The sequence below is a fragment of the Neovison vison genome, chromosome 3 (assembly GCF_020171115.1).
Source record: "Neovison vison isolate M4711 chromosome 3, ASM_NN_V1, whole genome shotgun sequence".
NCBI classification, from domain to species: Eukaryota; Metazoa; Chordata; class Mammalia; order Carnivora; family Mustelidae; genus Neogale; species Neogale vison.
Window position 1 is genome coordinate 49,140,445 of NC_058093.1, and position 12,108 is coordinate 49,152,552.

Below are 12,108 nucleotides of genomic sequence, written 5' to 3' on the forward strand. Positions count from 1 at the left end.
GGAGCCACCCAGGCACCCCTAAAATTTTTAAATGAAAATCACAAACATTGGTATTTTATTCCATCCCAAATTACTGAATTCCATTGTAGTGAAAGCTGTCAATTCACTATTCAGAACAGGTCAGACATGGGGGTGAAGAGCTACCAAGGGAAAAGAAAGAGCTCTAAATAAATGCTTGTCCTTGCCAAAGAGTCACTCAGGTGTCTCCTTGGGGTGCTGAAATCCACGTGCCCTCACCGTACTCTCTCACTTAACTTCCATTTGTCTCTTGCCTCGGTTTGAGTGCCCTGGTAAGATAGTGGAGAGAAGTCACTCTCGGGATTAGCTGTGTGTTGTAAAGTACTTTTGCTAATAATAGTGTAAATAAGTACCTGGTTCAGAAGGGGTTAAGTCAAGGGCATGGAGCATTCTTGCTTTGGGTGGCAGAAATCTCAGAGGTGTTTCTGAGCTCAAATGTAATGTAAACTGCTGAAAAGCAATAATTAAACTTACACCTTTAACTTTGTTAAATGACTGATCTAAAAGCTCCACCCCTCTCTCGGAAAAAAAAAATAAATTAAGTAGCAGGAGTCTGCTGTTGGCAACAGTGATTATATGGGACATGCAGTCTGGGATTATTTGGATTAAGAACAAATTGTACGCATGGAGTGTTCAACCACTGAGGAAATATTATGATTCTTCTAGGACATGTTCACTATTAAATGACATAAACATATATCAGATAAAGCCAAAATCTCCCCAGAAAGGAAACAATTCACAATTCATAAGACTATACACCCAAAAAAGTGAGGAAAAATTAAATGTTCTTTCTTTTGGGTCTTAAAATAATAAAATTCTCTATTATAAAATTTCCCTTAGTGCCTCTTGAAAGGAAAATATTGTCATAAAGGCCAAGTGGAGAAAAGTCAAGATTTATGTCGAAACTATATTGAACTGAGTCAAGATTTTCACAATACAAAGGCAACAATATTGAAAAGGTATTAAACTATATTAAACTATACTGAAAAGAGTCAAGATTTTCACAATACAAAGGCAACAAACCTCACTAGAACAACTCAAGAAACCAAAGAAACAGAGACCTCATTTAATCCAAGGGAGAGATCGATAGCTAAAAAGAGTCAGGTGTTCCATTCAGGACCTCCTGTTGAGGTTACGGAGATGGCAAAGAAGAATCTACGGCCCTGTGCTTTTCCTTCAAATTCTGGCTAAATCATGTGTGTATGTTTGTGCACATTTGAAGATTTTCATTGGGCCTCAGATTCAGCTCCTGTTTCCTTCCTTTATATGGATTTGTCTTTTAATGTAGATTATAAAATTCTCTCTGGAAGACACCCCAGAAAGTCTGCTGTGGTACACACTTCCATTGAGCATTTGGTACTCTAGACTTGGCTCTCCATGAGGACCTTCTCTCTGGAAGCAAGCTCTCTACTACTTGATCATTCCTGGAGAACTAGAGAGTAATCTTCCTGGGAGAAGTGATTCTGCTCATCTAGGAGAGATGATTTTGCTGGAGAAGAGTTTGCCCATCGTGCTTCTCCACTGACATGGCACTAACAGAATTCTTTGAAGAAGCCCACGGCCTCACCAGTGCTCAGTCACCCCACATTCTGGAGATAATACCACACAATCACCTAGAGGCATCTCAACTAAGTGAGCATGACTCTCCCAATTAGGCAAGAGTCCTCCCTATTAAATATTATTAGGTTTAATTTGGTGCCCCGGGAAAATTCTTGAGGAAGCCCATCCCACTAAGGACAGGCCATTGTAAAGGCACAACAACACGCTCAGAAAACACCTGGACAGTCATGTTGATTAACTCGCAAACAAGATCCTTTGGTGACATGGTTACTAGGTGTATAGAAACATCAACCTTGACAGCCGGAAAGAACTTTGGCAATGTCATCATGTCTGACCCTGTCAATTTACAGATGAGGAAATAAAAGTCCATGGTGGTGTGGTAGACTAGTTAGGAGAAATAAGACTCGATCTTAATTAGGCTTCCTGACTCTTCCAGCCCTGGGCTTTTTACAAGATACCAGCATACATCCTAAAATACATCAGTGACTGAAAGCACATCTCTAAAGCTGTGATCTCTCAATGTTGTTGTTGGCAGTGGAATTACAGTCCTTAGCTTTGCATTTCTAACCAGTGTTTTAACCTTGAGGAAGTCAATCTGACTGCATCTCATTTTTAATTGTAAATTAGAGATAATTCTGTCTATCTCAGGAAGTTGTGGTGAAAACGTAATAAATATTGCATGACAAGGTGGTTTAAAATATAATGTTAAAATGGAGAAGAAAATTTGTCTTTGGAGCTTAATCTGTGACTTTTGGTTCCAGATGGTGGATTGAGTACATGTTTTGTTTTATGCAATGGGCAAGCATGATCACTCACTATTGTCTTAATTATTAGTGAAGTTTATCTTCTGTTCATATGCTTATTAACCATTTGTATTTTTTATTCGTATCTTTCAATTAGAACTATTTTCCTATTTAGCTGTGGTTTTCTTGCTATTTTGTAGTTTTTTTTTTTTTTAATCTCTTAGAAATTCTTGTTTTTTTAGTATATGATACAAGTATTTTCTCCCAGGTTTTTGTTTGTCTTTTGTGTTTTTAGTTTGTGTCACAAACTGCCTATGTATTATCAGAGAAGAAGTCATAGAGTCATAGAGGGGAAAGTGCTAGTTTGTCATTTCTGTGAGTTCTTAATTTTTTTTTTTTTTTTTTTTTTTTTTGGCTCATCAAGACCTGTGCTTTATTGTGGGTCAGTCTGAAGGTGCAGGAGTGGCCCAGCACAGCCACAGCAGGCCCCACAGCCCCACCCAGCGCCACAGGGCCCCTACCACCTCAGACAGGAGCCCCATGGTGGGAAAGTTCTTAATTTTTTATACACATCAGTTTGCCTTGACTATTGAATTTTTACTATATACTAATACTACATGGCTCAAATCTGATCTTCAACTTCTTAGTATATGTCACATTACATTAAAAACAAAATTTAATACAACTCTTTCCCAAGCAAAATTTTTCAGCAAAAAAATCTTCAGCAAAATGAGAGATGGAACCAAGAAAAAAGAAAAAGCATGAACTCAAGTGTATCCAAACCGGGGGAACAGTTGAAGGAAGATTCAGAAGGGCAGCTGCCGCACAAGTTCACAGAGCAACCAGCACAGATGGAAGGAAGAAGGACCTTCTCCTCCTGTATGATGTGATTTTTTAAAAAGCATATGCATGTGTTACATTCACTAGAAATACTTAAGATAAAAAAGCGGCATGTTTAATGTTACTAACTTTAAGCACATAAAGCTCTCCCTCTGCATTTTTATTTTTAGAACATTGTGTTTTTAAAAATGTAATTAAGTGTCACGGTGGCTGGATGGCTCAGTCCGTTAGGGGAATGACTCTTGGTTTTTACTCAGGTCATGATCTCAGGGTCCGAGAATCCAGAATCCAGCCTTGCATGGGGCTCCGTTATCAGCGTGGAGTCTGCTTGAGATTCTCTTTCGCTCTCTCTCTCTATGCCTCCCACTCATGCTGTCTCTCTCTCTAAATAAATAAATAAAATCTTCTAAAAAATTTAATTACATGACAATATCAGTTAATGCAAAAGTAAGTATAGGGAAGTAAATCAAAGTCTCTGGCCACCTCCTACCTGTTCAGGAGTCAGTAACGTGCATCTTCTCAAACTCTAGTATGCATAGTTTTTATTATGATTATGTTTTACCAAAAAAAAAAAAAAAGATCATACTATCTGTATTCTTTCACAACAGGCTTTTTCCCACAAAGCCATGTCACAGATATATTCCCTTATCAAAGAACACATAATCAGCTTATTCTTTCTTATAACTGTACATATTTTGCAGATGGACAGACCACAATTTATTTAACCTGAACCTTATTAATAGATCTTTAGATTGTCTCCAATGTTTCACTAATGCAACAAATGCTGCCAGAACCATTCAGACACATGCTTCTTTGTACAAGTATTTTCTTAAGATAAACTTCAAGATGTGAAATTGCTGGTTCAAAGGATACATGTGTTTTAAATTTTAATAGATTAGAAAGTGAAAACTCCATCCCCTAAAATGGGCTATACTGTTCTACACTCACACTAAAAATAAATGAGTAGTCATTGCCCCACATTTTACCAATCACTGAGATTACTAACCTTTTAAATTTTTGTTCCGTAAACCAGCAGACATGATAGCTCACTATTGTTTTCATTTGTTTTTTTATTATTAGTGGGGTTTATCTTCTTTTCATATGCTTATTAGCCATTGATGTTTTTTATTCATATCTTAGAATTATTATTATTTTCTCATTTGGCTGTTTGTGATTTTCTTGTTATTTTTTAGTTCTTTGTTTCTTAGGAGTATTCATATATATATATATATATAATATTATATATATATATATATTTTCTGCAAATATTTTCTTCCCAGCTGTTGTCTTTAAGTTTTTAATTTATAAGTGTCCCTGTATCCCCATCCAGGGCTTTAAAGAACTCGATTAAAACATGACTTTTCTCTCTGTCTGTATTAAAAATAAATCAAAGCAAAACTAAGCTATTGAGCAAATTCTTACTGAATATCCACTATATTCGGTAATCACAGAGGATACTAAGGTAGAAAGATGAGCCCTGGTTGTAAAGATCGTCTATTACAAGGAGCAGATAGACCTGAAAATACCACAATTCCACTATAATAAATTTGTAACATCATAAACATTGGAGAAAGGTGAGAATGAATGCCAAAAACTACCCATGGGTTATCAGAGAAAAACTCAAGAGAGAGGAAAGAACTAGTTTGTTATTTCTATGAGTTCTTAACTTTTTTGTACACATCATTTTGCCTCGACTGTTGAATTATTATATGCTAATAGTGTATGAATCAAATATGATTTGCAACTCCTTAGTATATTTCATTTTAAAAATTATTTATTCTCAAAATTTTAATAAGCAAATGCTTCAAAATTCATGTATCTTATTACCATTAAATCATATAGGTATTTTTAAAGAACAATTAAAGAGTGGGTCATACGAATGTGAAACACAAAAACTATTTCATTTTTAAAATATTTGCTCTAAATCAGAGAGGGAGACAAACATGCGAGACTCTGGACTCCAGGAATGAAACTGAGTGTTATAGAAGGGAGGGAAGTGGGAGGATGGGGTAAAAAGGTGACGGGTAATAAAGAGGGCACGCGTGGTGATAAGCATTGGGTGTTATACGCAACTAATTAATCATTGAACCTACATCAAAAGCTAATAATGTACTATATGTCAGCTAATTGAGCATAATAAAAAATAAAATATTTATTCTAATATTTCAAATTTCATAATTTTTAATCATCTGAAATTCTTCATATTTACAGAAATATGAACCATCTAGTAATATTATCTAGGAACAATTTATAAAAGCATGTTCTATGAAAAATAACACTCCCTACCAACACCTGACACAGCCCCTCCATCTAAACATCCCCACTTTAAAGGAGGAAAATATGATAAAGTGTTTCTTTTAAATCTTTGAAAACTTCCTTTTATTGGTTCCCCCTCTCTGACTTTGGCATTTGCCTCGTCTTGCATGAACTATTCCACAACGAACTCATAAAATGATGAATCCAACCGCTCATAGTATCTCAAAACCTCTTCCATTATTTGAGGTGTTAAATATAATTGGAAGGCTAGCCTACCATCAACAAGAAGCCACAAGGCACTGAAACACTTATCCCGTGGCAATCCACAGCCCTGTCCTGCTCCTGTGACCTTTACAGCATTCTGCATGCTTCTCTACCCCATCCCCTGCTTGGTTCAGTTCTTTTCCAGAATTCATCTGAAAAAGATTTTCAAGGAAGCTTCTGCTGCCGGTAGAAGGTAAAGTGTTGACCTAGGCAGAGTTTCTTCTCTAAATATCTCTCTTTTATCTCAACCCGAGAAAGACATAAAATAACCTTCGAATACCTTGAATTTTTTAATACTAACAATAAAAAGTCCAAGTAAATTGGCTCTACTTATACTTCTAAGCAATCAGAGATTTGTTTCTAAATAGCTCTGGGGGATTTCGCCATATGACTCCTATTAATGGAAATTGCTGAGCTAATCTCTCCATGTGACATTACAAATATTAGCTTCCCATCCAACTTTGTTTGAAGCTTTTCTGTATTTCTTTTGCTCTTAGAACAAGAACTGTAAATCTGGAAAGAATTTTTAAGATCAATCAATTCAGGCTTCTAATATTACATATGAAGGAATAGATGGCTAAAGGTTGTTACTGATTATCGAATGGCTGTATGAGTTTGGGCAATTTGATCCGCTGACTTTAAAGACCAGCTTGGAATTTAGCAAGCTGTTTGTAGGCACCATCTACATAAAAGATAAGTAAGGAAGCTTGGAGAATAATCTAGATTATGAATTCTATGTTGTAAGGGTTTTCTTTTATCCTACAAGCACTATTACTAATGAGTGTGTCAATATTTGGAAGTTGTCCATGTAAAAGACTCTCTTGGGAGAACATGGTAAGGGTCACCAGATCAGCCAACAAAAGGGGGGTTATTATGAATAAGGAATAACCTTGTGGAATGATCTCTCTAGAATGTATTTTGCAATGGCTACCTGAATTTAAAAATGCACACTGCAGCAACATCATAAAAGCTAGATTTTAGGGGGGCCTGGGTGGCTCAGTCAGTTATGCATCTGCCTTTGGCTAAGGTCATGACCTCCAGGTCTTATGATCAAGGCCCACGTCCAGCTCCCTGCTCAGCAGGGAGTCTGCTTCTCCCTCTCCCACAGCTTCCTCTCTCTCTCTCTCTCTGTGTCTCTCTGTCTCAAATGAATAAAAAATTCTTAAAAAAATATATTTTTTTAAATCTAAACTTTCATAAGCTTTGGTTCAGTGGGTTCCTACAGTATAGGTCACTTTATAAAGCTTTCAAATGTGTGATGAACCAGTCACTGGATGGTGTAAGCTCTCTGCATGTATTTTGCATGCCAATAATTCTCAGTCGCATTGCAATCCTCCTTGCAGAAATGGAAATTCTTCCACATTTACAGGTTCAGTTCTTTTATTTAGAGCAAATAAGATGCCTGTTTTTCTTTCATGATATGCTGTTTTCATTTTTTTTACTTTGGTTTTTGGTATGGAAGAAATAGATTCTTACCTTTGGTGACTTTTTTACAACTGAATATTTTCACACATTACTCGGATTACACAGGGCATTCGGCGTACTTTACAAGCTATTGTTGCCTATTCAAATATCTCCTCAGGTGGAGAGAAAACATTTGGCATTCATTACTGTATGATTCATGATCTTCTGACTTTGTTTTTGTGGTGGCCATAGTGACCCAGGTCTGAAAAAATCTGAATCTTGTTTTTGTCTCTTTAGCTTCTATTCCAATGAAAGTGGAATATTGTGAAAACCCAATAATTCATGCAGTTAGTTTTTCCTCGGGAAGGGGCAGATGTCTGACTAATTAAACAAAAGCCCATCAGTACTGGTGCTGGATGTTTAAACCTAACATTTTCTAGAAAAGAAATATTGTTGGATAGATATTTGTATCTGGAAAACTGTTTTTTTCATCAAAATATTTCTTTTGAGTAATGAGTGATTCCGTACTTAAATCCACAAATATCACAATGTTACATGTGGAAGCTTTTTGGTTTTGTGTTTTTAGAGACCTCTCTCTAAAGGTCTCTCACTGCATACAGAACCGATTTTTATTTCACCATATATGGGGCTTTATCACAGCGGAAGGATGATTTAGTAATTGAAGCATAACTCCTCAGTTATTTCTACTTTGTACTTCCTTAAAAACGGCTCATGCTATGACATCAAAGCCAAATTCTACAATTAGAAAATGGTTTGCATCAACTGGACTTTGATAACAGAAAACAACAACAAAACCATCCCCAAATTCTTGAAATAACAAAAGAGAAAATGCAGCCAAGAGAAAAAAAAAGAAAAGTAGTCTTGGCATTTGCTCACCTCTTTTAACCCTTGTTCCTTCATAAATAAAAACATGTCGGAAAAATTGTTGTGAACAAAGGGTCTTCAATGGAAACAACTCTTTGGAATGTTCGCAAGGAAATGGCACAGTACATTTATTGAGCCGGGATCAAGCCCAGTTGTCTTCCATTATTTAGCTTTGATAGACCTAAATTTTCATTAAGAATTGTCATTATGGGGCGCCTGGGTGGCTCAGTGGGTTAAGCTGCTGCCTTCGGCTCAGTCATGACCTCAGGGTCCTGGGATCGAGTCCCGCATCGGGCTCTCTGCTCAGCAGGGAGCCTGCTTCTCTCTCTTTCTCTCTGCCTGCCTCTCCGTCTACTTGTGATTTCTCTCTGTCAAATAAATAAATAAAATCTTTAAAAAAAAAAAATTGTCATTATGGGACTCTTTCACATAGGCTATATGGAGACTAGCCGTGAACACGTGACACCAACCAACCAAAGAAGTAAAAGCATATTTAGAAACACAAGCTGTGAGACAGATCTCGCACAAAGAAATTTCATCTCTAAGTATGTATGTGCTCGGAGGCAAGAATCAGCACCCGAAAGCCAGAGCCCCCGTGCTGTTAGGAATGAGCCTGGCTTCTGGCCGTGCCTTTTTAAAAGGTACAGAGATTTGTGGAGAGGAAAGCACTGAGGATGAGGTGGATCTTCCCTTCTCAGTGGGATGGAGGGGGACAAGTTGAGCACAAAAGCTTGCAGTATTCAAGTACTTTGTTTTTTTTTTTTCTTTTCGTATGAAGATGGAAGCCATTATTTTTTAAAGCATGTGGTTTCGATGGTGCATACTTGATTGATGACTAAGAATTCTTTTTCTCCACGCCATATTAGCACCCTCGTATAATTAGTTTCCCTTTTGAAACAGATGAGGCTGAATTCTGTCTTACCAAAGTAGTTACCTGGTGTGGACAACCTAGGTTTCAAGCACATCAGACATGTGGAAAATTGGGGCCTTCTCCTTCTTGAACTTCACAGGGTAAAAATCTCTGTCCTTCCACTGCATTCTGCAGGCATAGCTATAACGCTGGTCTGAACAACTTAGAAAAGCCTTAGTTTCGTCAGCACCTCAGTCTTGTCAGAATGACATGGGCGTGTGAGCTTAGCTGGATTTAACAGGATATGAACCTGAGCACATATTACAAATGCAAATCAAGTCTCCATTTTTTTACCATAAAAGGCATGAACATAAATTCCAAAGATGATTCCACGTTAAATGACGTGGGATAACAGTAGGACGTCCTTTTGTGGACCTGTTTCTCCTCCCCTATAACTTAAAACTTCTTTACCTCTCTTGAGCTTGTCAGTGCAAGCCCATGAACATTTACCTGTATAAACTTATAATTAAAAAATATGTATCCTAATCCTTCAGCAAGTAATTATATTGAGTATTATTCAACCCTTCACAAGAAATCCCTTTAAGATCTAAAGGGTGACAGCCTCATCAAGTTTTCATTGCCTACCTTGATGCATTTCCATTTTTGGAAGCATCCTCTCACTTTCTGCTTCACATACAGGAACACAAAAAGAAATTCAAAGGAAGGCACCTTGAAAGAAGAACTTCATTAAATAATTATCAAATTAGAAAATTACACACCCAAATATTCCACACATTATAATAAGACGAGATATACATGTGTTAGCATGTCTGTATGGGATATACAGTCTTGGCATATATAAATATGCATAATTTTCTCCTACAACATCATTAGAGAAAATTACATATCTAGCCGATTAGTCTTCAGAACAATTTTCTTCCTATTTTCTTTCTCCTCAGCTAAAACAGCCCTACGAGCCCACCGTCACCTCCATGTTCAGCAGTCTGACTTGCCTCCACTCCCCGCTGCTGGCTCTCTTCCACCATGTTTCACATGTTATGCCTTCTTTGCAGGGCCACCTCCTTCCTCCCTCTCCAGTTCTGTTCGTTCTCCCACCCTCTTCTTGAGTCTCCGATACTGGACAAGACTCCAAATGTTTGCAGATGGACAAAACAATTACACAGAAATTCTAATAGAAACAAAGAACACTCCCCGTCCGATGTCAGGGATGGCCCCAGACCTCTGCTGGTTCTCTCCATCTGTTTGTCCCTCAGTTACAAAGAAGAGACTATGTCATCACTCCATGCGGAATTTGGTTACCAAAGTGTTCTTCCATTCCAGCCTGCTGGCTTACAGGGAAGCCCAATGCAGCCAAACACATCCTTCTTGAATCTCTCCATATCCCATGAGAATCTCTCCATATCCAGGGCCCATGAGAAGGGAGATTTGCATGCTCTGGAAAGACAGTATTCATGGCGAAGCTCAGCATTGCATGTTTGTCCCCAAGTACAGAGCAATATTGGGGATCCCCAGCCCTGTCTGTGTAAGCCTGAACTCTAATGCGGGCCCTGGGAAATTCCCACCTTCAAGTTGAACAGACATTTGCAAGCTGGCGGAGCCGGCCTCTTCCCCAGCCGCGGCTCTGTCAGTTCACTCCAGAGCCTGGGAAAACCCGGGAATTTCATCTCCTGCCCTCAGCAGTCTGTACACCTTCCCCAGCCTTATCAGAGCAGACGCTAAGTATCGGGACAGCTCTGCCTTGGCTCAGAGGATAGAATCAAGGTGCGCTCCCAGATTTCCCTCTCTCGCCTGGTCCGTTTCGACCGTGAACCCAGGGGGGAAGTCTGAGGTTTCTATGCTCCTGTGACAGCGCTTCTCAATCTTTTTTTCATCCTTGCTCTACTAAGGAGTTTCTTAAGACATGTTTTTTTTTCTTAATAAATTAGTAAGTTAATTAAATTTCCTTCATGACAATTTAATACCACAGGTATACCATACTGTTCATACACCGTATGTGTTTCTGTGTTTTATACGTACCACAAACGTGAGACTTTTCCTTCCCAAGAACCAATCTTCACCCTTTGGAGGTGATATCATCCCCACTAAAATGCACGCTCTGTGGATTTGTGTCTCTGAGGTAGGACTGGCTCTGAGTTTGACATAAGCAGGGTCTCTAGCCTTTAGATTTTCTACTTGAGATATTCTCCTGTGTGCATGGCCCCCACAGCCCTCTCAGCCGTGGTGTGTTTCACTTTATACCCTCTCAGCATTAGGAAGCATCAGGAATGTCCATGAGGCTATTTGGGCCAGAGGTGGGGCTGTGGAGAAACAATGAAGTGTGGACAACATTTCTCTGGAGTTAACCACGGGACCAGCCAGAAAACATTCCCCTGATACCAGGCTGATTGTTGCCTGGTTCTTTATCTAAATGCCTGGGGATACTGATGTGTTGCCCAGCACATGCACTGTTTATGAAACCTTCCCAGTGGAAAAGGATCGACGTTGGAGGGGCCTTGTCTGGACAGCCAGCACAGGAAAACTGGCTGGGGGGCCAGTGAGGGCGGGAAAGAAATGAGGACAACACGAAGACTAAGGAGATGACAGTCCAGTCCCCACACAGATCCTTCTGAAGACCACCTCCTTTTAAGCCTCCACTTTGCATTTGGCATAGACAATGTTCCTTCTGTTCGAGATACAATATGGTCAGGACTGCATTTAAGAAGCTCAACTTTTTTAACAAGCCATTTAATGACTTCCAGTTATCTACAGATTGATGCTCCTATGACTCTCCATAGAACGACTCTACTTATTTTTCTGCTACTTGTCTCTGACCTGCGATCTACTCCTTCTAGAACACCAACTCCAAATTCATTAGGACCCAGCTACCAGCTCCCATGCCTTTGCTGGTGCTATATCCTCTGCTTGTAAAAGCTGCCCTTTGCAAGGTGCCCTTGCCACCTATGCAAATCCTGCCCTTCCCACGCTTTCAAGGTCAGCCTCCAGAAAATAATTTCTGAATTTTCCAAAGAGATATTAATTCTTTTTCCTTTACCTCTCACTTCATTCCTTGTGCAAGCACCAAAAATTGCAATCCAATTGCAACAAAAGGTAGACTAAGGTGTTTAGCTCTTCAGCTAAGCTGTGTGTTCCCTCAGAACAAGGACTCAATTACACCCAACTGCGGATCTTATACAACAATGCCTAGCATACTGAGGACACAATAGAAGTATTGAATGTCTTGCGTTGATTAGGTTGTGTCATTGTTTCAGGGCCAGAATTGGACAGAAC